Consider the following 25834-nt stretch of genomic DNA (forward strand, 5'->3'; position numbering starts at 1 on the left):
GTAATTACCCTCTGGATTTGGACTGCGTGTACTGCTGAGGGAAAAATTTGTTCCTTGTATGTGTTTCATTATCAGTTAGTGAAGGATTATTTATATCGAATTAATGTCTGTCTGTATAACACTGTAAAACAATTACATGTATCTCAGAAAAGTTCTGGTTTACATCCAAACACTGCAACACTACAGAACAGATTGATAAAGTACTTTTATATTCTGCCAAAAATGTTGATATAAATTTAATTTTCCCTTTCCAAAATTAAAGAGTTTTGGAAATCTATGTCAGAATTCAGAGAGACACTCAGAGAGAGAAGAATATAGAAACACTGGCCACTATATATTTTAAAAACAGGCCTTGAACATCACCTGTGAAAAGGCTGTAACCTCAGGCTTATTCTGGGCTGAATCCGGATAGGAAATTTTTATTTATCATTTGGACATCAGAAGTTTCTCTGAGGACTTTTTCTTCAGCTGTATTTTTAACAATGCAACCCTCTTGTCTCTAAAGACAAAATATTTATGTGCTACAGGGTAGAAAAAGAAATGGAGGGGAATAAGGAGCCCAGAAAAGATGCAGGGCCAGAACAGCAGGACAGAGGTTCTTGGGGGGCTGCTAACAGAACAACAATCATATCTACCACTAGCTTACATTTTAGATAGTTCATACATGACAAATTCAGTCATTTCAATTGATTTTTGCATTTCTTTTTAGTTGGAGTTGCCATTTTTTCAGCCTGCTGTATTACTACCCCGCTCTCCCATCAGAAGTGCCTGCATTTCGAAGTTCAAATAAATAAATCAGTACAATGAAGAGTTATTTATATGAAAAATATAAACTAGGGGAATTTTTATTGTACGTATCATAATGGATATGTAAGAAAACAGTTGTTGTTGCTATTCTACCGAAACATCACTAGATGGCAATGAAAGCCCCAACAATTCTTGGTTACAGGACAACCATTCATTAAACCAAATGCAGTAGGCTTAGTCTTGCCAATATTTCATTAAGATTTATAAGAATTCTTTATGAAAGCAAAGCAGTTTAGAACACTCATTTATCACACTATGTCACATATGCACCTCTGATGGATACCGATTTCTAATTTTCTCAAGCATCAATATTGTAAATAAATAACTCATACGCTGAGAGGATGCATATCATCCTTGCACTTAGCGAGGGTTGGGTATAGTTTTCAAGTGCATCCTTTGGTATCTCTGGTTATAAGTTGGTTTTGTACCTATATAAATGGTAAGATGATGGTAGATTTATTGATAGGAAAGTTTAACAGAGATGGGATTAAACTTAAACATAGAACCAAAAAAACAAAACAAACCACAAACAAACAAAAAAAACCCTGAGCACAGATCTAAATGGCATCTTTGAATCTTTTCCTGTACTCACTGTGCCAGCTGCCAAGGACCCAGCTAGAGGACTCTGAGCAGAAAAGAGATCCGGGCTGTTTATCTCCAATCCACACGCAGTCACCACAGGAGATGTTGCGACCTTGGAACATTTTATCTGAATCTCTCCGTGGTTGCAGTGATCAGATAAACCAAAACTGAGCTGCAGTCTGCTTTTTTCACTTCTTTAAATTTCTTAAGGCAGAAGCTCACTCAGTTTTTGCTCATCTCTTGCAAATTACGCCCCGGAATTTTGTTTTCTTGATTTAAGATATTCAGGCAGAATTTTTGCCCATTAAATAGTAAGAAATACTACTTGAGCAAAGGTTCATAACACATCTAGGTGTCGTAAATATAAGGCTGGTAAATATAGTTGTTGATACTCAGTTTTCGATTATTTTTTTAATACGTAACTAGCGACTGAATCTGGGAAGCATTCTGACAGTTCAATCATAGGACTTAAGAATGGGAAATGATTTCCCTTAAACCAGAGAATATGAGGAATGTTTGTGTGATGGAAAATGGGAGCATATCATAAAATCATAGGATGATAGAACTGCCTGGGTTGAAAAGAACCACAGTAATCATCTAGTTTCAACTCCCCTTCTATGTGCAGGATCACTGATCACCAGACCAAGCTGCCCAGAGCCACATCCAGCCTGGCCTTGAATGCCTCCAGGGATGGGGCATCCACAACCTCCTTGGGCAACTTGTTCCAATGTATCACCACCCTTTATCCTGAGATCTTAGCAAACTCCCTGATATTCTCATGGCCTTAGTCTCTCCTATTCTCCTCCTGTGTATTTATTATCTTTCTAGCTTATTTAATTAAATAATTTAAATCTGACTGTTTTAGGCAGTGCTGTGCAGTTTCTGATAGGCCACAGACATGTTTTGGTCTCCTGGACATTTCTGAGTCCATAGCAATTGTCTGGGGACCTCTGTGATTGTTGTCATTGAATGATAACCTGGGGTTGGTCTCGATGATCTCTAGAGGTCCCTTCCAACCCCTACAATTCTGTGATTCTGTGATTCTGTGATAACCTGCAATCACAAGGTACGATCTTTGAAGATTAATTTCAAGTCTCTAATCCTATGTTGACTTCTTAAAGTTAAAAATTATTATGATACAATGCTAGGAGCTGTTGTTAAAAATAGTAATAATTTCTCCCTCACAAATGACACAAAACTCCTTTTTGCTAAAAACACAATCCCCACATCTCCCAGACTGGGATGACTAAGCTATGATTCAAAGATCACCACAACATCTTGACTGGGATGAGGGGAGAGGGGGAAATTTCATAATCTAGGATTTCTTACCTTAAAAAGAAGTGGTTTCATTTCAAATATAGCTTCTTCATTGTATTTTTTAACAAAATGTCACTTTTTTTTTCCCTTTGTGTGTAGATTCAAAAGAGAATATGCATGACATTGGTGCTCTGATGATGTAATTGAGCTCATTGCCCATTCCCAGTCAGACCCACCAGGTGCTGAGCAATATCAGAAACCTCTGTCACAGGAGTCTGAGGGGACAGAACGGGTTGCAACTAGAGGTAATGGGAAAGGATTACATTGTTATGGCAATAAAGATTCCACTGCATATTCTCAAACAAACAAACAAAAAACAAAACAAAAACAAAAACAAAAACACCACCAATTATCTTTGAAAAAGAAACAAAACAAAACAAAACAACACACACAAAAAATCACTGATTCCAAAAAAGGTTTTTTTTTCTGTTGGAAAAGTCAACTTAACCCAAACCTCCTACTAGGTGTGAGGTGGAAACAATATTGAATTATTTGTATTTATTTTATTGAAATAATTAGTGTTACTAAAGTAGGAAATTGACTTTGCTCTGGAAGGCACTGTAGAAAAATAGAAACCTGCTAAAGCAAATTTTACACTACATTTTGAATATAATAGTGTCTGCAAAGCTTTCAGTCTCTTAATCCTGAAGGTTTTTTTCTGGATGTGTAGAGGAACAGCAGTAATTCTCAGCACTTTGGGTAGAAGATGTTTACTTCCCTCTAGCTGTAGAGGATTCACTGATTAACTCTCCCTGTTGTACCTTCCCTGTAGAAGCAACAGTAGAATATCCTGCTAAGTTTAAATTCAGCTCACAATTAGGAGAGTCGCCATACGCACAACATAAACAGCCACATACATGGTAACAGGTATCACATTGTAGATGACAAATTAAGCATTAATAAAATGAAAATGCTCTGTTCACACATAGCTCTCATACAACTGTACCATCTGCAAGAGAAGAAAAAAGAACTTCAAAATCCCAAGAGTCAAAGTAATTACAAGGAAAAATCTTAAAATGTTTTTTCATTACTTGCTCTATAGCATGCCAAACACGTGTTAGCTCCATAATGCAGCTTCTATAGGAGCCCAATGAATCTGGCATTCTGAAGCGTTCAGTGTCTCAGGGTAGCACCTTGCTGAGACTGACCCTCTGTATGAGAAACAGGGCTTTCCATTGTATCAAGATCTTATACAGCTTAGAGTGGGTGTAATTTGCAAAGATGCAAGTGGATATAATTAGATTGGAATGTACATTATTCTTAAAGTCAGACTTGCAGCTCTAGCCTTTAGTTAAATTTTATTACTGAAGTCATAAAAACTGTCCAAATTAATAGAAAATCATACATGCATTTGTATGAAAATCTCAAATGCTAAAGTTTATTTTGTTAAAATGTACCCTGTCCTCCTTTCTCTATGTAATTTTTTGATTTGATTATGAATAAAATACAATATCATTGGTGCAATGACTAAAGGACTAAACAGCTCTTTCTTTTCCTTCCTTCCTTCTTTCCTTCCTTCCTTCCTACCTTCCTTCTTTTCTTTTCCCTCACCTCCCTCCCTTCCCTTCTCTCTCTGTTTCTCTCTCTGTTTCTCTCTTTTTTCTTTTTCTCTGACAAGGGTTCATTCTCTTCACTAAGAAATTTATTTCTGGTAGAATTTGGTGGAACTTTTCCCAGTTTCTTCATTGAGACTAAGATATTTTTCTCTGTTGCATACTGAAGAAAACAAAACCAAAAACCGTTGAATTCACTGTTTCACTGAAGTAAGCAGTAAAATTCCAAGTGATTTCTGTGGGGACAGGACATCAGCCTATGTACTTGTTTCTTTTCGTTATAGTTGGATTTTTCCCAGGATCAGACTTGCAAATATGACAGTAGACAGAAAACGCAGGGATCTGTTTCTTTGTTTATGCTGAGTTTTCTTTTTATCTTTTTATCTGTTCATATCTTTGTATTTGGATGTTTGTATTAGCTGGAATACTATTTACAGTCCTGAGAAACAGTACTTTGTGCTTCTCAACTATCCAGTTCTCCTACTCAAAAAATGAACAGTATGTGCATTACTCTTTTTCTTTCCAGTTTTTGCCTTACTAGACAGGTCTATACTTTTCATAATAAAGAGAAGCATTTACAAAAAATAACGTAACAGTAAGAGCTCCATGCAAGCTGAATCCATTGCTGTAATGCATGAGAGTAGTCTACAATCTGGAGAAATGAACAGTGAACAGGTAGCCAGCTTGGGCAGTCCTGGAAGAGACTTCACTCCTTCTGAAATTTAGATACCATTTTCAGGGTATCACTAAAGTCTTTCAGCTTGTCCTGGCTTCATAGCCTTCTTCGAGAAGCAACCTTGACTGGGAAGGGGATACCGATACCTTCATTATTCTTCTCTTTGAAGAGATTAATTCTCCATCATAGATGCTGAAATTTATAACTTATATCCTGGACTGTACATGTTAGAATTTACCAGATCCAATAGCCCAGTTGAGTCAATGCTGACATAATCTCATCTCTTCAGATCTGGCTAGTAGTGAACATGTGCTCCCAATAGACACAGAGACACACATACATTTGTACATGTATACACATCTGCATATATACATAGATAAAGCTATGTATATGCATGATTGGTCATAACAGACAGAAAACAGAACACTAAGCAAATTCAGCACAAGTGGACTGATCCTGTCCTCCTCTCTTGCTAATCAGGTTGAAAATCTGTCAATGAAAAATATGCGCATAATGCATATGCTTATGTCCATAGGTCCCCTTGCATCCCAGTGTCCCCAGTTGCTGGCACTTGGACATGGAACTCCCAAGGCTCAACCCCAGTTTCAGTTGCCAGTACTCTGCACACACACACACACACACACACACATAACTGTAATCATCCTTGCACGCTCTATCTGTTCACTAGCTGGCCCTGGACCCCTCTTCAAACACACACACACACACCACACACGTTCCTCCAGTAGCTGGTTCAGATCAAAGGCCCTTCCAGTAGCCAAATCTCAGATCCTACAGTGTCTCAAGTAGCCATTATGGACCCTGTGGCCCCTCTGGTCCCCATTGCTCCCTCCAGGATCTGGCCAGGCAGGCATACAGGCAGTGGAGACCCCTGGTACCCCTGCAACAGCAGCACTCATGTCCAGACAGGCACACCTAATAGATCTCTGCAGGAAAGGAATTGGAAACAGAACTTAATAACAAGTTAGGGCAAAAGTGAGGATTAGATGCAGGGCATGGCCAGACAAGTGTACCAACCAGTAACTTCTTTGCATGTGACTAGGGTTTTTTACCTCCTTTCTTCTCTGTTTTTCCATACTTGCTCCCTTTCAAACAACTTTGATCCCGCCCTTTGCTTCCCCTTTGGTATCTTTAAATATTCCCAAACATGTTTTTACACACCTGAAATATATGTTGCAACACAACATAATGGCTCTCATACCCTTGCAGGTAGGAGCTCCCCTAACCTCTCCGTAAGATGGAGTTTGGGCAGTGGGGCTCATTGTCTTCCTTGGGAGCCCAGGGAGCTAGTGCTTGACTGGCACTGGTCAGATCACCAAATTCTTCTGCTTCAACATTTTTACAGAGATTAGCCTTAAATCACATAACCTGAAATTCCTGTTTTGCACAGAAAACATTATGCCCCAGCCTGAAGTGAATATTAGTCAAAGATCTTGCTGTTACCCAGCAGAAACCTGTGTCTCTTGATACCATGGCTTTGCCAGATAAAACATCATCCTAACAATAGCGTCCCAGGCTTTAATTCCTGCAGATAATTGTGGTGCCTTCAGAACTTTTCAGACAAGGAGGGCAGTTTTTGCCCTCATCAATACACTGACTATGGATCAGAGCACAAACAGAAGCCACATCTCCTTACAGGTGCGTGAATAATCAGAACACTAAGCCAGTCTGTAATCTCTATTGCTCCCACTGCTCTGATAAGCCCACAGCTTCCAGTACAACATGCACAGCTGTGCACACAGAAAGTCTGGATGCTCTTCTGAGAATTTAGGCTTGCCCCTTCAATCCCCTTCATCAGCAGAAGAGGTAGAACCCAAATTCTTTCATCTTGAATGCTAACACCTGAAAAAATGTTCGCACAAGAGGAAGAAAAGTAGCACTTGGCAACACTCTCTCAAGTCATGCATTTGGGAGCCATCTATCCACTACAATATAAATTCTTACCAGGTTGAGTCCCAGGCTGAGAAACACCCTTTACAGATCACTACATGGCTTAATGTGAGGTTTTTTTAGCTGACATAACATCCAGGGTAAAACTTCAAGCATCCAGGTAATTTTTTTACATTGCAAACATGAATATTTGTGGACTTTAAGGATCTTGAGGATTAGATGGCAGTTTTTTTTAGGAGCTGGATTTTGAACATCTAACTACAAAGAGAATTTGGAATGAAGTGACTAAGACTGCCTACCTTCTGTATCTGTGAAGCCTATCTTGTATCTACTTCTACTGCATATCTGCCTCGTAATCTTGATGGTTCCCTGAACATACACACTAAACATAGGCTCCCAAGCAGATGCAGAAATGCTCTCAGCAGACTGTAAGCTTTCACACCCCCATCCAGCACATGTGCAGATACATCTCCAAAGAGTGCAGATAAGAGTGCTTGCATCTGGCATCCATTCCAAGAAGCAAACACAGCTTCAGACAGTGAGTCATGCAGTGAGTCATCACCTGAACACAGATATCACCTGGGTTTCTAGAACTTCACCATAAGGAATTTAAGATATTTCTTTGTTCACTTTACTACAAGAAAAATACATCCAACACTTCTAACTAAAACTGTCACCTTTTCTTCTTATGCTTTGCAAGTGCACCCAATGGCCCTTTCTAAATCATATTTATTCCTTAGGGAAAAAAAGTAAGAAAAGTTGTCTTATCTTGATTAATTTGCAGACGTACTCTATTTGGCTTATAGTAATGAAAGAGATTGTGAAAGAAAAGTTTCATTTGGGATAGCAAATCAGTATTTCTGTCTCCAAAAGAAAAATATCTTGGTGTCTCTATGGAAAGACTGTGATCCTTGTTCTACCACAAGAGGTTGACTCTAAAAATATCCCCAACTAATACGAGCACTATAATAATTTGTATTATTTCTTGTTAACCAAGGTTCTTAGTGCTCTTCATAAATTCTATTGATAAGATTTCTTACAGCCTTGTGTATGAGACAAACACTACTTTCTCCATTTTCTGTGTAAATAAACAAGCTCAAGCAAGGTTAAATGACAGCTGATTTGAGGAAAGCCTCAATCCTAAATTGCTGTTGTATCTGCACCACAGGAAGAAAGGGCTGATATCAGAAAATCCCAATGTTATTTTATAGTAAAAATGTACAAAATGACCTATATGTGGATTAGATATTCACTTACAGAGTCATCCTCCCTCCTTCAGACAGAATCCCTGTGTAATTAGCTTGGAGTTCATGTATCATGCATTTTTAAGAAACAGAAGGTAGATGAACTTCCCTCTTTCCCATTAATCAAACTGTCCTAGGAAAGTTACACGGGGTGATGTTGCAGTTTAATGATTTCTTGGTAATTGATTGGAGGTTCTCGCTGCAAACATGATGCAAAATGAGTCAGCTCAGGCTTCAGTCTGTGTTAATAAAAGAAAAAATATTTTCTCTGGCACTTGCTGGGAAAAGAGTGAGCACCTACGCAGTCACTTTCTTCAGCTGATGTGCAGTAACTTGTTAAGATTCAGAAATCAGAGTGCCTAAGCCATTAGAGAAAAAATAGCAACTCCCCTCATTAGGATGCAGCTGTGGTGGCTGCCTTTCAGGAGTAATGGCATGTGCAGTGCTGGCTGCATTCTGTTTCACAGAGGAGGGAGGGTGATTATGCAGAGTCATGAGCTCACTTTGCAGATGAAGAAGTAATATTAATGATAGGGCTCTTGGAAACAGAGAAGCACTTTCAAAGATTTCCTTGTAGGATAGCAGATTATACTGTCAGATCTGAATAAAAGCTTGTTATGTACTTAGAGGTTTTGATTTTAGTGGGTATTTTTTTTATGTCTTTACCTGCTTTAAGTTGTACCTACTATAATGCGTTATAAGAACCTACATCACGTCTATTTTGTAATTGCTTTTCTCTTCAGAAAATAAGCCCTGGCACTGTACTGGCATTAGGTGGGTCCCACGGTTGTCACCTCATTTCAGGGCTGCTTTGAGGCACAGGTGAATAGGCAGATATGTAGGGCAGGAGGTCAGGGACCCATCGCAGGATGCATGACCCCAGCATATGCCATAACCAGCCCACAGTCACCCTCCATCACCCCAGATGTGCACAGACTGCAAGTCCTGCTTCATTGGTCTCTTTCCTCAGCTATTTATCCCATCCAATATACTCCTTCACCTTCTTTGTGAAAGAAGTAGCCAAGATCTTGTGCCCCATTCTGAGGTGAAAAAATTCAGGGTTGTTTGTACTGATGAGGAACCTGAGATGAATCTACATGACCCTCTGCACTGCTTTCTTTCTTCTCAGTTGCTATGACCAGCTGTCCTGGTTTGCAGACATTCCTGCACTAAACTAGTCAACAGGATGAAAGAGGCTTCAGACTCCCCTGCATTTTGCTTTGATATCTGGAAACAGAAAGAAACTTTATTTTGGATCATGCTACAAATAATCAGCTAACAAACCCAAGGGCAAAGGCAAACACTACAGTGAAGGAGAAAGAACGGCTCTATTTCGTGTTCTTCTTCTTGTATTGATGGGAACTGCTGAATCACAGTCTGAACCAGTGATCACCTGAGCCAAGCAATGAGTCAGCCATGGGAGCACAGGTGAAGGCAATTAGTCTGTGCTGCCGGAAGGGGTGGAGCCTGGCTGAACCTCTCCTAGACCCATTTAAGAGCTGAATGCCAGTGGGGAAGGAGCTCTTTTGAAGATCCACTCTGCTGGAGTTTCATAGTGAGCCCAGGATATGAGTGAGCATTCTCTTTTGGGATAATAGCTGCTTAGCTAAACTCTGGTGTATTTCATTATTATAACGTCTGTACATTCATTGATTATACATGTATAAAACAACAGTAGTTGTTCTAAGTAGGTAAGAGGATCAAGAAGCTTCTGAGAAGCTGAACACCTTGACGAACTGCAGCCTCACAATTGAAAGCTAATTTTAATTAAGCTAGTGCTGCACAGCACCAGCCCTTTGGTTCCTGTGCAGGTACAGGACAGGGAAGTGCCAGTAAGTTTCATCCTAGACTGATTCTTGTGGAATACAACTAGAAGTAGGCAGGAGCCCTAGAAATCATTATAGGATTCTGTAAAACTTCCTTCTTCAGTTTACATTTTTTCCTCTTCTGAGGGATTTTCTACCCTTGCAGGTGGTGTTCTGTTCTGTACTAGCATATATGTATATTTCCTGGTGGAGGGGTCTATTGTAGACCACCTAAGCAGGCTGAAGCAACAGATGAGGTGTTCTACAAGCAGCTTGCAGAAGTTGCACAATTGCCAGCCCTTGTTTTTATGGGGGACTTCAACTTGTCCAATACATGATGGAAATTCAGTACAGAGTAGAAGAAGCAGTCTAGGAGGTTTCTAGAATGTATGAAAGATCTCTTCCTGCCACAGCAGGTAAGAGAGTCTACCAGCTGAGGTGCCCTGGTAGACGTGCTATTCATAAACAGAGGACTAGTGGGAGATGTGAAGGTTGGGAGCTGTCTTGGATAGAGTGACCATGAAATGATTTCTCAATCCTTCGTGAAGTCAGGAGTGGGGCAGCAAAACTGCTACTTTGGACTTCGAGAGTGCAGACTTGGAGCTGTTCAGGATGCTGGAAGGGAGAGTACCTTGGGATTCAGTCCTGAAGGGTAGAGAGGTCTAGGAAGGCTGGTCACTCAGAAGTCTCAAAGGTGCAGCAGCAGGCTGTCTGTCACTCTGTACTGCAAGATGACCTGGTGGGGAAGAAGACCAGCGTGGATGAACCAGGAGCTTTTTCTGAGGCTCCAGGAGAAGAAGAGAATCTTTCTCCTGTGGAAGAAGGGATGGGCAACTTGCAGAGAGAGCAAAGAAGTTTCCAGGATGAAATTAGATGAAAACCCAAGTTGAACTCGACTGTTGGGGTAAAAGAGATCAAAAAACATTTTTACAAATACATTAACAGTATGTTGAGGACTAAGGAGGATCTCCATCCTTTAATGGACGCAGCAGGGAATGTGGCCACTGAGGATAAGGAAAAGGCTGAGGTTCTCAGTGCCTTCTTTACATCTCTCTCTAAAAGTCAGCCCAGTTATCCTCAGGGTGCTCTACCTCTGAACTGGAAGTCTCAGATGGGAGCAGAATAAAACCCCCATGATTAAAATGGAAACAGTTAGAGACATACTGCTCCACGTGGATTGCCACAAGTCCATGGGCTGACTGGGATCCACCCAAGGTTGCTGAGAGAGCTTAGCAAAGGTGATAGCCAAGCCACTTTCCACCATCTATCTGAGTTCCTGTTCAGTCGGAGAGGACCCAGAGTATTGGAGACTTGCCAGTGTGACTCCCATCTACTCCCAGGAAAAGTCATAAGAAGGATCTGGGATCTCCAGGCATGTCAGACTGACTTCAGTGCCAGGGAAGGTTATGGAGCAGATCATCTTGAGGGAGATCACATGGCGTGTGCAGGACAACCAGGGGATCAGGCCTAGCCAGCATGGATTCATGAAGGGCAGGTCCTGCTTGACCAAACTGACCTCCTTCTCTGATTGTGTGACCCACCAGCTGGATGACGGAAAGGCTGTTTTCATAGTCTACCTAAACTTCAGCAAAGCCTTCGACACTGTCTCCTACAGTGTTCTCCTGGAGAAGCTGGCAGCCTGTAGCTTGGACAGATACACTCTTTGCCAGGTAAAGAACTGGCTGGATGGCTGGGCCCAGAGAGTGGTGGTGAATGAAATTAAATCCAACTGGCATTTGGTCACGAATGGTGTTCCCCTGGGGTCAATAATGGGGCCTGTCCTCTTCAATATCTTTATTGATGACTTGGATGAGGGCATTGAGTGCACCCTTAGGAATTTTGCAGATGACGTACTGAAATTCACACTGAATTTAAAGGAGAACTCTTTAATCTCAGATCTTCATAGCTAATATCGTATGAACAATTCACTAAAATCGAGTAAACCAAAGAAATGTCTCATGTATGGAAAGAAAAAGAAAGCCAGGCACAGAGGTAAGAAAAAAGTAGTCCTATGAAGGCATCTGCCTTCAGTTTCAAAACTGCTGCTTCCCTCAGGATTTCACTAGTTAGTTTTCAAATAGGAATTATGCAAAGGTTTTTGGCTTTGTGTCCTCCTATGTCATCTGCAATATGAATATAACTCTAGAAGCTGCCGCAATTATGACCAGTTTTTTCTTGTCCATATTTGCAGCTACTTTTTGTTAATCATGCTCTTACTAACTGTGAACTTCAGCAAAGAATACTGCATGTATGTGTATCAGGCTGTGTGTAGACTAGGCTTTTCTGAGTGGTGCATAGATCTTGTCAACAATTTTGAAAAGGACATTCAGTTGGAGCAAGCAATTGCCAAGAAAGAGAATAATTAGTATGCCAACTAGGCCACTCTGGAAAAGCAGGTTTCCAAAACAAATCTGGCCTGATCTGCAGCATTAGGACATGGTTTTACTCTAAGCCATGTTTGGAGCAGTCAGTCTGTTCCCTCTGGAAAATGCATGAGCCAGGCTTCTTCTAAGGGGGGAAACATAGGAAGTGATGCCATGCTCAGTTCTTCTTCCCTGCAGGGCAGTCACATTCCCAGGACTATTTGCCTATGAGACACAGAGATGCTTTGTCTGGGATGTGCCACCCTAAATAAACAAGTATATTAGCTCACAGTTTTGCCAGCACTCATCTCACGGCTGCTGGCAGGGATGATTATTTATTTCCAGCTTAGAAATATGTAGTCAGAAATAAGTCCCCTTGCCTTCACACACTCACTCTCATAAATGCACTATCAGCGCAATTGTTCACACCTACGGAAAGTGTTTTCACCTGGGCACTCTGCAGGGCTGCCTTTGCTCCATGCCCTGGAAGGACTGGCTGAGACGTTCAATCTGTATTTACTGGCTAAATGGGTTTGCAGTGCATTGTAACAGCAGGTTCATTTTGTTCTGACTTTTGCTACAACTGCCCCTTGATTAAATAGGCAATTGAGCAAGGCTGTCCTGGAGTCATCGTTTCCTGGATAGAACCCTCTATCGCACTCCAACTCACACTCTTTGATGCAATCCAGAGAATGATAATTTTCTGAAGTTGAATCCCTTTGATTACTGAGAGCCACATTTTGCAAAGGGAAGGCAAAATAGAACATTATAGACGGTAATAAATTTATGATAAAACTCATAATTTTTCTTAGAAGGAATCCTTTGGCATGTGGTCGAATGATTTTTGGATACTAATCTGCTAAAAATAGTATGGTGTCTTGCATTTCAGTGACAGGTTTGTTATTACAAAGATAATGCTTCAGGTTGCCTGAGATAATGTGGTTTAGTAGGTCGTGCCCTTGAAGACTTTTTAAATGGGAAATAACTTCTAATAAATCACAAATAAGTTAATAAAATCTAATTTCTCACTCTCTTAGGCAGAGAGAACACCAAAAGGCACTCTGACATCAATCAACATTTTATTCTGTGAGCAGAATTTTGCCTCACACTTAAGTCTAAATTAGTCCATGACATCTTCCAATTCTTATTTTGTAGTCATTATCTGTGTGATCCCTATGTTCCAAGGGAGGCAATGTGCCTCCTGCCACAGGTTTCCCTTGCAGCATCTGGGCTCTGTAGCCTTATCCTGACAATCAGCATCTCACGCTGGTGACATACTCCGTTTATTGCTGCAATGGAACCAACCAGTTCCACTGAAAACCACAGAGGTGAACAGGTCTGTGATACTCCCAAAAAGGTTACACATGAGAATTGTCCAAGACAGAAAAACACAAAAGCATCATTAGTTCTAAGATCACAGAGTGAGCTTTCTGATACCACCTACAGAGGGAGCACGAGAAGGATGAGGTGCTTCTGTGAAACTTCTGCATGATTGATGGCTCCAGGAAAAGCACTGTGGGGTTTGGACGGAATTCCCTGAATTTCTGACTTAATGATTGTGAGCTCACATGTCTGTGTCAGTGTGTTCTGACTGGCAACATGTAGTCAATTCTGGTATACTGGGAGCATTCCATCTTCTCTCAGGAGACAGAATAGACATTTGAGGGTAAATGATGCTTGAATGGACAGGGCCTCCTGCAGAGGCTGTGAACAAGCTGCCACAGCAAAACTTTGCAGCAGCACTGCCTTCCCCATTTCCTCCTCCCCACTGACTGTAGCAGCAGAACTCCATGAGCAGTGATGGCACCTCTTATGGTGGCCAGAGACTGAAGTTGAACAGCTTTTTAAGAGGTGAGAATGGCTGGAGGAAGAAGAAAAGGATGTGGGGGAAAAAATGGTGACCCATGCCATCACCTGAGTGAACACACTGCTTTATCTAAAGTCTCAGTTCAGGGACTAGGCCTAGGGCAAGACTTAAGGGGAAGAGTAAAGGCAGGCATGTCCAACCTGCAGGCTGCATGTGGCACAGCACAGCCCATCTTATGGCTGCCCCCTGCCACGCACCATTGTGGTGGTGGTTCTTCCCAGTTGAGTGGACCAGTCCAGCCCTGGGTGTATACTCCTTGTTCACACTGGCACTGGTTGGGATGAAACCAGGACATGGGGAGGACGCAGTGCAGAGCTAACTCAAGTCATGGCAAATAACTGTGCGCATTCTGGTACGTTTGCTAAATACAGTCCTGTGAACAGCGAAAAACATGAAAAAAACATGCAACTGTACTTTCCATTTTGATAAAAGAATTTGAGAATAGGCTTCAAGATTTCTGAAAAAAGTCAATTTTTTTGTAGATTTGTGGTTCAGTTTTCAGTTGACATAAATACATTGCTTGTGAATTTTCAAATGGAATGCATAGAATTACAATCAGATATTCAACTCAAAAATCTGAACATGTCTCTTTACAAGTCCTTCATAAGCCCCATTTTACCAAAGAGAAATACAGCTCACTTCATGGTCACCCCTTATTCATGTCACTGCTTTTGGCAGTACACATGTTTGTGAACAATTATTTTCAAGGATGAAGCAAAGGAGGAATAAAATTTCATCAAAAGTCTCTGGCGAACATCTTGAGAGCTCACTGAGAATGGCAACCACTGCCATCGAACCAGCCTGGTATTGTAGTTTCATAAAAACAAGGTCACGTATTCCACTGTTTCTGTGGTTTTGTTGCTCTCTTTTGTATATGTTTTAAATTAAAAAAAAAATTAAAATAAGTTTTGTAACTTATACACATTAATTATATTATATATTTTACAAGGGCTGCTCCAAAAGTAATGCTTCCTGTTCTATTATGTCAGCCCACAACATCAGAGGCGGATCTTGGTGGTACGACAGTAAAGGTTGAACCTTCCTGTCAATATTCCATTACATTTCGTTGCCATGTGACATTTTCCATGTAGAAAAAATGGCACCCATTGACATTCATCAATACTTGCTGAACATTTATGGAGACCCAGCAGTGGATGTAAGCACAGTGAGGTGGTGGGTGCACAGTGTGTTTCAGTAGCGGTGACAATGGGTCACCTCCACTGGTGCAGATTATTATAGGCATAGCATGCAGGCTCTTGTTCACTGCTAGCAAAAATGCACAGATAACGGTGGTGACTGTGTTGAAGAATACTGTTTTAGAGTTGAGAATTTGCTTTATCAAATAGTGTAACTGTGTTCTTTCTACCTGCTGTAATTTCCTTGGAAATAAATAGGAGACATTACTTTTGGAGTAATCTACGTATTTGTGGCCCGAGACAATTCCTCTTCCCTCAGTGAGGCCCAGGCAAGCCAAAAGGTTACATGCCCATGGGTAAAGGTGTCCCTGGTGCTCAGACATTTCTCTGGTGTCCTCACTGAGCTGAAACTCGGGCCTTATGCTCAGTGCTTGTTCTCTCCAGAGACCAGCCTGGCTGTGCAGCAGCATCCTGCCTACAGCACACCTTGCCCTGAGAAATGGCAGGGCCCCCATCCAGCCTGTGGGCAGCTGGAACAGGGAAAACATTGCCCAGAGAGCTGAAATTGCTGATGCAAATAAAGGAGTCTCTGCCAAGTTGAATGAACACAGGCGAAGTGTGACACCAACACATAAATGATAAGGCTGAAACGCTATCACTTCTGCAGGCAGTACTGCAGCCCCATGAGGACAGAAGCTTCCCCACAGCTCCATTGAAAAGAAGTCTGCTGAAAAAATGTCTGCCTGAAAACAGCTCTAGGCCCTGGAACTTTACTAACCCCTGACAGAAGTCTGAGGGGAAAAAGAAGAATAATTCAAAGGTCAAAGGAATCCTTGCAGGTAGGAATGAGTAGTTCACTATTGACATGTGCTAATTGTTTCAATTCTTTTTAAGCTTTCCCTCAGTAAATAAGGTTTTCCTGTCCCTTTGGCAGTGTATTCAGTGCTTGTCAGTGATGTGTTTTCCATTAAACCCAGTTAGAGAGACATTTGGCTATCTCAGGTTGCAGGGTGAGGTTTGTTTCAGTTTTGGTTTATAATTCTACCAAGGCTTTGAATCCTGCTCTCATCCATAGCGTTCAAAGTCTAGGACTATTTCAGAATAACGTAAGATAACAGCATTTCCTACATCAAAATAAATGAATGAATGAATAAATAAATATACATACATTCTATATATAAATTATTCATATCATTGTTTGCCATTGGCTCTTCTCCACCTTTCCAGATTCAGATTAGCAGATTAGTTAGTCATCATACAATGGGGCATAGAATAGCCTCATTCATACACTCTCAAGCAAAAAGCAAACCTATTACCTACTAGGAAATTCCTGTGAGTATTCTTCATTTGACTTATTCACATAAAAGACATAGGAAGCATGAAAGCATCACTTTTTTGTATTTTCTAAAATGGAGAAAAGTTATGGCTGGAGAGTTGTTTTTCTAGTAATATGCATTTGGCCACTTCATAAATGCTCTTAAGGAATGCTATGGCATTTGTGGAAAAAATGTCAGGTTGCAGTGTCTATTTTCCAAAGAGATCATGTACTTGTGTTCTTTCAGAATGGCTATTTCTGTTGTACGAGATGACTGATGGAGCATTAATCAGCTTATCTGATAGTCTCTGTGTGTTACAGCGACATTTTCTCATGCTATTACTATTGATCTGTTACTATCCATTAGCTTACAAAATTGACTTATGGAGCACTTTAGACATAGAAAAATCAGTTGCTACACAGAAGTGCCCTCTATTTTTATTAATACACTGGAGCTAAATTCCCAAGGGTTAGCTTGACACCACTGATCTACAAGAAATTGTAGCCTGTCTGCCACTTACCTTGTAGGTTTGTAGTGTGTCTGCATCTCACAGTGGAGTTAGTACTGTTGGACACCATGTCTCTCCACTGAATATTACACATTATCTTTCTATATGATTATGAAAAGAAACTGTGGAATGTAAGTACAGTGTATTCTAACTTAAGTAACATTGAGAGTTATCAGAAAGATGCTTTTATTATTGTCAGCAAGACCCCTGTCCGCTGCCAGTTCCTGGTCCAGCAGTCAGAAGAATGAAGACGGTCTAGCAAAGAATTTTTCTACACAGGCTATTTCATGACAAGAAATGAAAGAATAAAAAGAAAGAAAGAATAGGAAAACAAAACAAAACAAAGCAGAGGGGCTCAGAAATTTTTCATGTGCTTCTGTTGCTGTTTGCTTCGCTGGCCTTCCTCAGTGCCCACTTCTTCAGGCTTGGAAAAGCAGCCATCCTTGCAGGAGGTTTCTCAAGCGCTGGGATAAGAGGCAACATAAAAGCCGTGCCTTGCTTCAGTTTTTCCCTGGTCATTGGCATGATACTGCCTGAGTATGGCTTGGCATAGGAGATGGGAGGTGAAAGAGGGGCAGACACTTGATCTGGACATGGAAGCAGCAGATCCATGAATGCTTCTGCTGAAAATGGGATTTGTTCAGCCTCAGGGTGCCAAGCTGTTCACGGAAGGTGACATGTTAGTGAGCAGCTTTGCTGCTGCCATGAAATTGATTTTTATGACCCAGGACGAGGACAAAACAATTTAATCTTCATCTGTGGGGCAGAAAAAAGCATTTGCCTGCTTTGCTGAGGACACTGAGCATTCCTTGTTCACTGGAGCTAGAAGAAATGAATCACCCTTCTTCTGCAACTGAGGCCATCATTTATATCAATGCAGTTAACTGCTATCAAGTCAATTTAGGCCCATTTCAACCCAAAGGAGAAAATCTGATATGTGACTGAAACTTCTGTTATTGGGTTAAATTAGACTCTGCTTAAATTCTGCTCAAAAAAGATTAGAACTGGCCTTTTAATTTAGACACAAACAATATAAAAATTACCAGAACCTTAGTGAATTTGATCTATAGTTCATCCCAGATCCCCTATGGGCTACTAGGTAAGACTCAATTTCTCTTAAAATTAATAGATCCAACATGTGTTATTCATGACATTCTCCAACTTCTTGCATCAGTTAATGACAGTTCTGAATATAACCATTTTTAACATTAAAAATAACTGCAGGTGGTTCTGAGGTATATAGGCAGAAATACAAAAAAAATGCATTTCTCCCTTTTTGACCAAGTAGGGAATTTGCAGATTTTAAAAACTGCTGCAACAATGAGTCTAAAAAGAGTCTGAAAAAATAGGCTTGGGACATATTGGAATGAAAATGGATGTTAATACTACAGATTTGGGAAACCAATAAATAAAATAGCATGGATTTTGTAAACTGATCATACTTTGTCTTTAGCTTAAGCAGTATCTCCCCTTAATCTATTTAATTCCTTTCGCTCTTGGAGAAATATTGCTGTTCGGTTTTTTGTTTGTTTATTTGTTTTTAATAGAAATCATACACATTAAATGAATAATTGCTTTGTACTGTTGGTTCAGTTTCTATTTAAAATGTAATTCACAGATAAACTCTGTATTCCCTGCAGATTTTATGAATTAAAAGGCACGTACTTCTCTTTCACAAGCTAGGAGCTCTTAAGCACTGTAAGTCAGCAATATCTAAGCAGACAGATAATTACTCCTTTATTATACCTCTAAGACACATTACTTGGAACTTCACATGCAACTCTGAATAAAGCTCTTTCTTCAAGGTGCTGGAGAGCTTGCCTAACACCTGGAGGTGGTAAACATTTCTTCAGTCTGCCAAGCTTGTACAACAATTGGGAGCTTCATGCTTCAGTTATAAATTCTATTTCAGAATGAGAAATCATTTTGTCCTACTCAGTCTAAGCTTGGCTTCACTCTTGGCTATCCAGACTTTTCAGAGAACTGTGAATATTATCAGATTCCTAGGTATGGCAGCTGAGGTTGTAATCATCCTTTCACATGTTAAAAATGTGTATATTGAAATGTATGTATACACAAGGAACAGCATCTCATATTACAAAAAATTAGATCAAATCTTGCACTCTAAATCCTTTATTTAGTTTAGCACTTCTGGGACCTGGCTAACTGGGAAGTAGGATTTATTTTTCTTATGTTTCCTGTATTCCTATATTTGCACTTGTTCCACACCTTAATGTACCACAGAACCAAGAACAGGAAGTAATCATCTGATATATAGTTTTATGATTGCAATGGTAGCATCCAGGACTTACAATTTTATGCTTAGTCACATGCTTTTTTTTTTTTTTGTTTTGTTATTTCTTTTCCTCAAGTTCCTTCCTGCCTTTCTCACACATGTACAGAGGACATTTTGTGTCCTCGTAAATGCTAAATACTTGCCAAAGGCTTTATGCCCTCCTCTCAAAAATTCTTTCTAGAGAGTACAATCTATTGTTTAATTCTATTACAATTTTCTGCTCGTCAATTTTGTACATTAGAATGTATTACAAGAAAATAGTTGAAATTTGTTGTAGACATTTCATTTGCTGTAATAAGTATTTTGTTCATAGATATACAGCAGATTGGTCTCACTATGAGAAGTTTGTCCTCAAAATTTCTGTCCATCCCATTTAGCCTTTGGGTAAGAAAATATGAAACATCAGTCAGAACATCAATCCCAATACTGTGTCTTATAGTGGCAATTCAAGATACTATTGTCTAGAGTCCATTTCCAGTATCCACAAGACTTGGTATAAATACCTTAGAAGGTAACATACATCACTGCCTGTTCCCATTAATGAATTTGTTTAATCTCTATCAAGTTTGTCTATTTTAAATTCATTTTACCAAGTGATCTCTAGTTCTAGCAAGATTTAGTGAATTTTACTTTTGCACTGACCATTCAACCACTTTGTTTTGTAAATCTTACTCCTTTTTCCCTTTAGCCTTCTCATTTTCATATTGAACAGCTTCAGCCTTTTTTGTCTTTCCTAACAAGTCTGTCATGACAGCATCTCAATAACTTGACTGCCTTACCTGTATCCTGTTTAACTCTTCTCTACTCTTGTTAATAGTCCAGAAGTTTGAAATTCTGAAAATATGGGTTTACATATTGTTAAAATGGGGTTTCTTGATTTATTCTCAATATTTTTTCCTGATGATGCTGTATGTTTTGATGCCTTTTTTTGTCTGCCACCAACGTTAGGCCAATGATTTAACTAAACTGACTGTGATGTATACAAGATCATTTTACAGAACCGAAATGGCCAGTTCTGAATTTTTCACTTCAGGTTACTCTTCTCTAGATGCGTCACTTTTCGTTTAGAAACAGTGAAACTAATTTGGTGCATTTTATCAACTCCGTATTGTAAACTCCTTTTGGAGCACCTTACAGTCTACCAGAAGAGCTTATTATTCTTTGGACATGCAGATTTTGTTGCATTTTCCTTTCCAGATCACTAGAATAGATGGTGAATAAATTTGGACCCACCACCAGACCCTGCAGGACTTCACTGCTGATGTTTCTCCACCCTAAAAAGCAATACTCTTTAATTCCTACCCTTCATCCACCATCTCATCAATAAAACATAATTCCCTACAATTCTGTGGCAAGGATCCTGTGGTTATGTGTTTGTTTGTTTGTTTGTTTGTTTGTTTTTGTAACCCTTGTAACCTGGTCAAAGAGTTTTTTGAAATTCAAATGTAGTTAGCCTTTGTCCACACTCTTACCAACAGTTCTACCAAACTTCAGAAGTCCAGGCAGACAGGATACTCCTTTATTCAAGCCATGCTGAATCTTTCTCAATAGTCTGTTTTTTTCATGCATTTGGCAACATCTTCCTACATTATAGAACGCATCTACCATTTTTTTCCTCTGAGTCAGACTCACTATTCCACAGCTCCCAGGTTCTCCCCTCAAACACTTTTTGACAGCCAGCACTTCTGTAATGTTTCATGCAACCCATGCAACCAAGCATTCTAACATTGGCAGACCAGCACAGGGACAGGGCATGGTTCCCCAGCTGATAAGCTTGTAGTTCAGAGAAACAGTGAACAATTGTTCCTTGTTCTTTATGACGCTCATGATTGTATAACAATCTGTCATATTGTCTCTTAGGGTAACTGGCTGAGCAGCTTGTGTGTTAAGCAGATCCTTTCCTTTTTCTTCCATATTTAGATCATCCTTGTCCTCTGGACCTTCAGCTGGAGATTCTTGCTTTTGCTTCTTCTTATCAAGTCCTCTGCCTGGTTTAAATTCTTTTGAGCAATTTGGGATATTTTTTGTCTAGAGGGAAACATGCAAAATCCCACAGGCTTGTTCATTCCCTTCCCCACAGTACCAAATAGGTAACAAACTCTGTCATGGGAATTCACAGCTCTTTTAAATCATGTATACCTGCCCACACTCCACATTCAAAAGGCAATGGCTCCCACATCTTCAGCTGGGATTTCTGAAAATAAAGATACGGCTGTACACCACACAGAGTGCCCATCATGCTGTTCACACAGAGTTAAAACTTACAGCTGAGCTTAGTTAGATGTTCACCATCTGTGGGAAAAAGTATCAGAAAAGTAACTACAAAGATCAGAAGGGAGTTCTGCTTTGGATTAACATAGGGAATCACATAGGTTTGAGGAGTGTAAGAGCAAGAAAGTAAAGTGGCTAGGAGCATGGGAAGAAAGGATGGACTCAGCCCTCTGGGAAGCTCTGGGCCATGAGGGTGCCAGCTGCACCCTGGCTGCTCACTGGCTCCCTAAAAGCAGCCCAGATGCAGCCGTAGGTTGGTTGCTGGACACATGCTGCAACTTGCCACACTTGGGTTACTGTACACTTGCAGGATGACTCTGTGGATTGGGTTTACATGGGAAAATGTTGGTAGTTGGGGGGCTGCAGTGATGGCCTCTGTGAGAAGAGCCCATGGACTTCCTTCTGCTGGACACAGCTAGCCCTTCAAAACAAACTCACTGCAGGACTAATCTGAACCCATCTCTGGGAAAAAAAAATATTTAAGGAGGGGAAGAAAAACACTGTGCAGCAGTTGCCCAGGCATCCCAGGGAAAGCCAAGGCTGGCTGGTTGGTCTGCGTATGTCTGGGTGAGCCGGTAGCTCACAGGAGTCCTAGGGTGCCATGTAGCCATGCTACTGCAGTTTAAGGCAAGGCTCTCTCTGGTGAGAGACCTCAGAGAGGGGCAGCTGGGTGCAGCCCCCACAGCTCTGACGGCAATTGGAATGTTTGAGTAATAGGAATTTGTTGGACCTTACAGAGTTGTTTATTCAAATGATAACTTTGTGTATAGTTGGCAGCAATCTTGGATTCAGCCCAAGTCATACAAGGCGTTTTTCCAGCAAATAGGGGTTGCGGTAATTTTACTTTCCTTGTAGTTACGGATATGATAGGGGCTTGCTGATTCTGAGTCTTTACTATTCCCTTCTGCTTCTAGCTTTCTGTTTGCGCAGCTGTAATCTAAACATTAATGAGCTCCTTGAAATCTGGAATTAGGTTCTGCCATCCTCTCCATGGTTCTGCAGAGTTTGCTAGTTTCAGCCACTATAGGTTACACGTTTAAAAATGCATGGTGATGGCAACAATCACAAAGCATCATCCCAAGCAGACACTGGAGTGAATAATTAAGTTCTGTAAAGCCACGATGTTTCAGAGGAAAGAACTAACAAAAGTAATTGGAGGTGCTGGATCTGTCTTACCTTAACAAATCTTACACCCTCAAGAGCTGTTTGCATGCTCTGTGGAAATATTCTCATATACTTCGGAATGAGTTGGATCAGACTCAGCCATTTCAAAGAAGTCCAGTAATTAACATACAGTGCAAAATAATTAAGCTGCAGTAAATTGTCTCAGAACAATTTCAAACAATAAAAATCAAAAAAACCCACCAAAAATATGGTTTGAAATCTGAAATTATTCCATCTCTTTTTGCTCACCTGAGCAGTTGAATACAGGGCATGGTAGATTGTTTGCATGGTTTCATTACTATTATTCAACATCAGTACAAATCTAGCATTCTGATAATTATGCCCTCACTGGAAAGAAACCACATGTGAACACAGCTTCCTCCCAAATCATGCACATTTTGAAAATTCAGATAGTAAAACTAAGGGTTCATATAACTGTAAGATGTCCCAGAAAAGGCTTTTCATGTAACCTTACCTTGTTCCTTTCTGTGCATGTGTTATGATATCATATTTATTTCCCAATTAATTACATTATATTACAACTTCACCAAAGGAATGGGTGACAGCCTGCGTCAAATCTGGTACCTGTGGAGACTGTAGGCTGCTTCCTCTAAGGACACAAGATAAGCCAAGGATAAGCCAGAGAAAAAAAAGATGACGAATCATGTCCTTAAGACTAGATTGATGAGTGCTTTCCTTTCTAACCTGCCATCAGCTAAGGACTGCTTCTGTGATTCCAGACACGCTTTTTACATTTATCCTACTGCCTTGGCCAATAAGATCCTCAGCCTTTGAAAAACTGGGGACCCGATAATTCTTTTTGGGCATTAGAAACTGGCATATATTTGGGATTGATAATTTTGGCTTTCATTTCTTTGCCTTTACCTGTAGAATGACTGATGACACCACATAATGTAACAGACACATTGCAGAGATACCTGTAACAATAATCGTTTTGAAATACTTAGTGTATTCTGTTAACAACACCTCTGAAACCCGTGTAAAGAAAATGAGATTTCTTTTGAAATCACATCACGAGATGAGATGGGAATCTACTGAAAAATGGCAGTGCAGTTTCACGTTATTAAGGACAATGACAACATCTGTGCACTATAGGAGCAAATCAAATTTGCATAGAAGTGCCAACTTGTGTTTGAAAATAAAGGAAATACTATCAAAGAAACACGCTGTCAAACACATTTTCTTGTAGATATAGTATCCAAGCATTGATGACTGAGATGAATGATTTAATTAGAATTTGAATTGTGCAGAGCTTGTTTTATGCTAACATGAAGGAAAAAAAAAAATAGAAAAAAAATGATTCTGTCCATTTTTGTTAGCCTGTGGCTTTTGTTGACATTACCATCAATACAACTTCAAGAATAAAGGCTTCCTGTAAGGCAAATAAACAAACCTATTTCTATGTAATTATTATCATATGTCAGGCAGTGAATGTTGCAAGCTGTGATGCTGCATGCTAAGTGATTGACTGCTAGACCATGGAATTAGCCTTTAGAAATGCTTTGCTGTTTGCTTCTGAAATCAATTATGGAGCAGTAATAAAGAGCAAGTTGGATTGCTTTTTTTTTTGCTTTTTTTTTTTTCTCCTGTAGGTGCCTAAGAAGGTGAAATGACATCAGGTGTCATCCCCTTATACTCTGATACGGAAGCATATCTAGCAGTGCAGAATGAATCATGACTTCTAGTGACACTTCTTCAACCACAGAAGGATGCAATACAGAAAGAAAAAAAATATTTTTTCAAGTATGAAAGTGCCACTAAGAAAACACAAGCTCATCCAAACAGCAACTGGGAAATGAACAAAAGAGCAGGTGACTTACACAGGTCTGCTCTGTGACAACGTCAGAGGGCAGTGAGACACTGGAAGAGGTTGCCCAAGGAGGCTGTGGATGCCCCATCCCTGCAGGCATTCAAGGCCAGGCTGGATGTGGCTCTGGGCAGCCTGGTCTGGTGGTTGGCAACCCTGCACACAGCAGAGGGGTTGAAACTGGATGATCATTGTAGTCCTTTTCAACCCAGGCCATTCTGTGATTCTATGATTCTGTGATATTAGATAGGCAAGGGTAAAGCAGAATTGATTGCTGGGTCTTTCCAGCATGCTGATGGACATGAATGTGTCTAATAAAAGCTTCCTAGCTGTCAGCCAGATTTGTATCTCTTCTTGGGGAATCAAATTAAGCAACAAGCTGACAAAAATCACTATGGCCCAAAAAAACAGTGCTAAGAAAATGTGACTACATATAGAAGCAAGAAAAGATATGGTAATGTCATTTCAAAGGTGCAGTTAAACTCCTCTTCAGTTTCTGAGTCTGTTGCTAATCTGAATCCAGTGAGGCTTGTGGTGACTGAAAGAGCTTCTAATAGAGCTGGAGACTGAAAAAAATACCTGTACAATAAGTTAGATGGATTTCATCCAGCTCCCAAGAGAGGCTCATCTTTGGCACATAATTATTGCTGCTCCTGCCACTAACTGGCAACTGTAATGGCAATCTCAACAGAAGAGCTGAAAGCACTGTCAGAGGATAGAAAATGAAATCTGTACAGCTCCTTGGGGAGCATCACTCAGGTCAAGCCTGAGATGATCTTGCAGGAGCAGAGAACTTCTCAAAATACTGCCTGAGGTCTGCAGCTCACACTGATCTACAAGAGCACTCAGGTTTCTCCCCACACCACTTACGGTTGCTTGCCTGTCCGTATCCAGTGTTCACCACTCAATTACTTGAGCAGTACACGCAATCTCACACACACACATGTATTTTGTGAAGCACCAAACTGTTTCATGTTTTTATTTTTTAAGACAGAATAAAACACAATATAAATTACATAGTATATTCTAGGTCTGTATGCAGGAACCTCATCTTATTGCTTAAATATGACAAAATCGAATACATAACATTGTTATTACATGTGATCAGTGCTTTGTTCATCTTTTTATTCTTTTGAGATTTCACTGAAGATGACTGCAGTCAGTTATTTGATATTATCTGATATTTCTGCTGT

At 40.2% G+C, this 25834-nt stretch overlaps 1 long non-coding RNA gene across 1 annotated transcript; it reads left to right on the plus strand.

Moving 5' to 3' along the window:
• The first annotated feature begins 13306 nt into the window (after positions 1-13306).
• On the plus strand, positions 13307-20721 carry LOC109365532. The gene is made up of 3 exons (XR_002111224.2): positions 13307-14106; positions 15926-16097; positions 17282-20721. It is a non-coding gene; the product is annotated as an uncharacterized LOC109365532 (long non-coding RNA).
• The last annotated feature ends 5113 nt before the right edge of the window (positions 20722-25834 follow it).

Source organism: Meleagris gallopavo, chromosome 1, assembly GCF_000146605.3.
Source record: "Meleagris gallopavo isolate NT-WF06-2002-E0010 breed Aviagen turkey brand Nicholas breeding stock chromosome 1, Turkey_5.1, whole genome shotgun sequence".
Classification (NCBI taxonomy): domain Eukaryota; kingdom Metazoa; phylum Chordata; class Aves; order Galliformes; family Phasianidae; genus Meleagris; species Meleagris gallopavo.